This window comes from Phyllobates terribilis, unplaced genomic scaffold (genome assembly GCF_046119375.1).
Source record: "Phyllobates terribilis strain yellow unplaced genomic scaffold, ASM4611937v1 Scaffold_264__1_contigs__length_2628131, whole genome shotgun sequence".
NCBI classification, from domain to species: domain Eukaryota; kingdom Metazoa; phylum Chordata; class Amphibia; order Anura; family Dendrobatidae; genus Phyllobates; species Phyllobates terribilis.
Genome location: NW_027363024.1, coordinates 675,001 through 680,000, shown reverse-complemented (window position 1 = coordinate 680,000; position 5,000 = coordinate 675,001). Strand labels below are relative to the sequence as shown.

Below are 5,000 nucleotides of genomic sequence, written 5' to 3'. Positions count from 1 at the left end.
AAAAAAAACAATAAATGACAACCGTAAATATGCACAGTAATAACGTGTACTGATAAGCTGACCCTCACTGTCCCTACTCACACGTTACCAGTCCTTTACTCCAGAAGGATGTGTCCCCCGTCGCAGGCCTGTCTGTCTTTGCAGGAAGGCGTCCCAGCCGGAGAAAAAACAGGAACAGCAGAATTCGCGGAAACAAAGGAAGGGATACTTCGGCCTCTCGCCAGAGGTCCCGCTTACAGTCTCTCTGATCCGGATAGAAGCTCTGGTGGGTCCCCTTATGTAGTCCACACTCCAGTAGCAGGGAGTGTAACAGCTGAATCCTTCAGCAGTGCAGGAGCTGGGGAAGGCTCCGAGGATATGGTGTCAGATAGAAGAAATCACGTTGAGAGTCTCTCCTGCGCCACACACGAGGTCCTGCACACCGTCCTGGCTCTTTTCACAGACCACAGCAGACTCTGCGTGTGCTTTTTCCTGCTTCCCACTTTGGTCACGTGACTCTCTAGGGCGGGACACAGGAGGCTCAGTCTTTTTCTCTGTCATCACACCCTGCGCAGGTGCAACCTCTGGCCACAAGGTGGCAACATCATCCTGTGTAATCACTTCTGTAACAGGCTCTATATCAATTATCACAGAACAGCCAGAGACGGCCAGCTCACTACAAGTTTGCCAAAGAAGAATGGTCTACAATTCCAGCAGAGCATTGTAAGAAACTCATTGATGGTTACCGGAAGCGGTTGTTCGCAGTTATTTTGGCTAAAGGTTGTGCAACCAAGTATTAGGCTGAGGGTGCCAATACTTTTGTCCGGCCCATTTTTGGAGTTTTGTGTGAAATGATCAATGATTTTATTTTTGCTTCATTCTCTTTTGTGTTTTTCCTTGCAAGCAAATTAAATGAAGATAATAAGACCAAAGAATTTGTGATTGCAATCATTTTCAGGAAGAAACTGAGTATTATCTGACAGAATTGCAGGGGTGCCAATACTTTTGGCCAGCACTGTACATATATATATACACACACACACATACAGCATACATATATACACCCATATACAGTATACATATACACACATCTACAGTATACATATATATACACCTATATACAGTATACATATATACACACCCATATACAGTATACATATATACACAGTATAGATATACACACATATACAGTATACATATATATACACACACATACAGTATACATATATACACACCCATATACAGTATACATATACACACCCATATACAGTATACATATATATACACACATATACAGTATACATATATACACACCCATATACAGTATACATATATACACAGCCATATACAGTATACATATATATATACATACAGTATGCATATACACATATACAGTATACATATATATATATACATACATATAGAGTATCTATAATATAACGCTACAAGCGTCCCTCTGTCTGAAGCCTTTATAGTCTGCGCTAGTGCGACACGCCTGCACAGTCTGGCTCCAGACTGAAGAACGCATGGAGCCGTTACAGGTAAGAGGAGTGTATGGTGCTGGAGATCACGGTATGCGTATACACTGAACACATACCGCGATCTCTGGCGCCATACTTACATACTTACCTGACCGGGATGAGCGCTACCGCGGCGCTTCTGTTCGGTCCGGAGTCCGGGGGAAGAGGGAGGCATTGAAATCGGCACATGCGCATAGCGCTATCCGGCGCCATTTTACTGAAGACACATTTGCAATGTGTCTGCAGCAAAATGGAGCCGGACAGCGTGGTATGAGCACACGCGTACTTCGGCGCCGCACTCCTCCCCCGGCCTCCAGCAGAACGGGAAACAGCGCTGGAGCACAGGGAAGAAAGGTGAGTATAAGTGTTTATTTTCTTGTATGTGTGTGTAGCATGATAGGGATGAGGGGTGCCATACATACCAGGATTGGGGGGTGAGGGGTGCCATACATACCAGGATTGGGGGGTGAGAGGACCATACATACCAGGATTGGCGGGTGAGGGGACTATCCATACCAGGATTGGGGGGTGAGGGGTGCCATGCATACCAGGATTGGGGGGTAAGGGGACCATGCATAACAGGATTGGGGGTGAGGGGACCATGCATAACAGGATTGGGGGTGAGGGGTGCCATGCATAACAGGATTGGGGGTGAGGGGTGCCATGCATATCAGGATAGGGATGAGGGGTACCATGCATACCAGGATTGGGGATGTGAGGGGGTACCATAGATACCAAAATAGGGATGAGGGGGTACCATGCATACCAGGATTGGGGGTGAGGGGTACCATGTATACCAGAATTGGGGGGTGAGGGGACCATGCATACCAGGATTGGGGCTGAGGGGTGCCATGTATACCAGAATTGGGGGGGGGACCATGCATACCAGGATTGGGGATGAGGGGTGCCATGCATACCAGGATTGGGGAATGAGGGGTGCCATGCATACCAGGATTGGGGAATGAGGGGTGCCATGCATACCACGATTGGGGGTGAGGGGTGCCATGCATACCAGGATTGGGGAATGAGGGGTGCCAAGTATACCAGGATTGGGGGTGAGGGGTGCCATGCATACCAGGATTGGGGGGTGAGGGGTGCCATGTATACCAGGATTGGGAGGTGAGGTGACCATGCATACCAGGATTGGGGAATGAGGGATGCCATGTATACCAGAATTGGGGGGTGAGGGGACCATACATACCAGGATTGGGGGGTGAGGGGACCATGCATACCAGAATTATGGGGTGAGGGGTGCCATGTATACCAGGATTGGGGAATGAGGGATGCCATGTATACCAGAATTGAGGGGTGAGGGGACCATGTATACCAGGATTGGGGGTGAGGGGTACCATGTATACCAGAATTGGGGGGTGAGGGGACCATGCATACCAGGATTGGGGCTGAGGGGTGCCATGTATACCAGAATTGGGGGGGGGGACCATGCATACCAGGATTGGGGATGAGGGGTGCCATGCATACCAGGATTGGGGAATGAGGGGTGCCATGCATACCAGGATTGGGGAATGAGGGGTGCCATGCATACCAGGATTGGGGGTGAGGGGTGCCATGCATACCAGGATTGGGGAATGAGGGGTGCCAAGTATACCAGGATTGGGGGTGAGGGGTGCCATGCATACCAGGATTGGGGGGTGAGGGGTGCCATGTATACCAGGATTGGGAGGTGAGGTGACCATGCATACCAGGATTGGGGAATGAGGGATGCCATGTATACCAGAATTGGGGGGTGAGGGGACCATACATACCAGGATTGGGGGGTGAGGGGACCATGCATACCAGAATTAGGGGGTGAGGGGTGCCATGTATACCAGGATTGGGGAATGAGGGATGCCATGTATACCAGAATTGAGGGGTGAGGGGACCATGTATACCAGGATTGGGGGATGAGGGGTGCCATGTATACCAGGATTGGGGGTGAGGGGTGCCATGCATACCAGGATTGGAGAATGAGGGGTGCCATGTATACCAGGATTGGGGGGTGAGGGGACCATGCATACCAGGATTGGGGGGTGAGGGGACCATGCATACCAGGATTGGGGGGTGAGGGGACCATGCATAACAGGATTGGGGGGTGAGGGGACCATGCATACCAGGATTGGGGGGTGATGGGTGCCAAGTATACCAGGATTGGGGAATGAGGGGTGCCATGCATACCAGGATTGGGGAATGAGGGGTGCCATGCATACCAATATTGGGGAATGAGGGGTGCCATGTATACCAGGATTGGGGGTGAGGGGTGCCATGCATACCAGGATTGGGGGGTGAGGGGTGCCATGTATACCAGGATTGGGAGGTGAGGGGACCATGCATACCAGGATTGGGGAATGAGGTGTGCCATGCATACTAGGATTGGGGGGTGAGGGGACCATACATACCATGATTGGGGGGTGAGGTGTGCCATGTATACCAGGATTGGGGGGTGGAGGGACCATGCATACCACAATAGGATGGGGGCAGCACAAATACCAGGATGGGAGACCATATACCAATAAAAATGCTCGCCACCCGGGCGTAGAACGGGTTCAATAGCTAGTACATATATACACGCATATATACAGTAATACAGCATATACATACACATATATATACTGTATATCCCCACACACACACACATATATACAGTAATACAGCATATACATACACATATATACTGTATATACATACACACACATATATACAGTAATACAGCATATACATACACATATATATACTGTATATCCCCACACACACACACATATATACAGTAATACAGCATATACATACACATATATACTGTATATACACACACACACACACATATATACAGTAATACAGCATATACATACACATATATATACTGTATATCCCCCCCCACACACACATATATACAGTAATACAGCATATACATACACATATATACTGTATATACACACACACACACATATATACAGTAATACAGCATATACATACACATATATACTGTATATACACACACACACACACATATATACAGTAATACAGCATATACATACACATATATATACTGTATATCCCCACACACACACACATATATACAGTAATACAGCATATACATACACATATATACTGTATATACACACACACACACACATATATACAGTAATACAGCATATACATACACATATATACTGTATATACACACACACACACATATATATACAGTAATACAGCATATACATACACATATATATACTGTATATCCCCACACACACACACATATATACAGTAATACAGCATATACATACACATATATATACTGTATATCCCCCCCACACACACATATATACAGTAATACAGCATATACATACACATATATACTGTATATACACACACACACACATATATACAGTAATACAGCATATACATACACATATATACTGTATATACACACACACACACATATATACAGTAATACAGCATATACATACACATATATACTGTATATACACACACACACACACATAT

The 5,000-nt window shown here is 46.6% G+C and overlaps 1 protein-coding gene across 1 annotated transcript in view; it reads right to left on the bottom strand.

The window, feature by feature from the left end:
• LOC141219325 (dynein axonemal heavy chain 12-like) overlaps nt 1-5,000 on the bottom strand; it is a 26,284-nt gene that overhangs the window by 20,986 nt on the left and 298 nt on the right. The gene's annotated exons all lie outside the window — the stretch shown is intronic.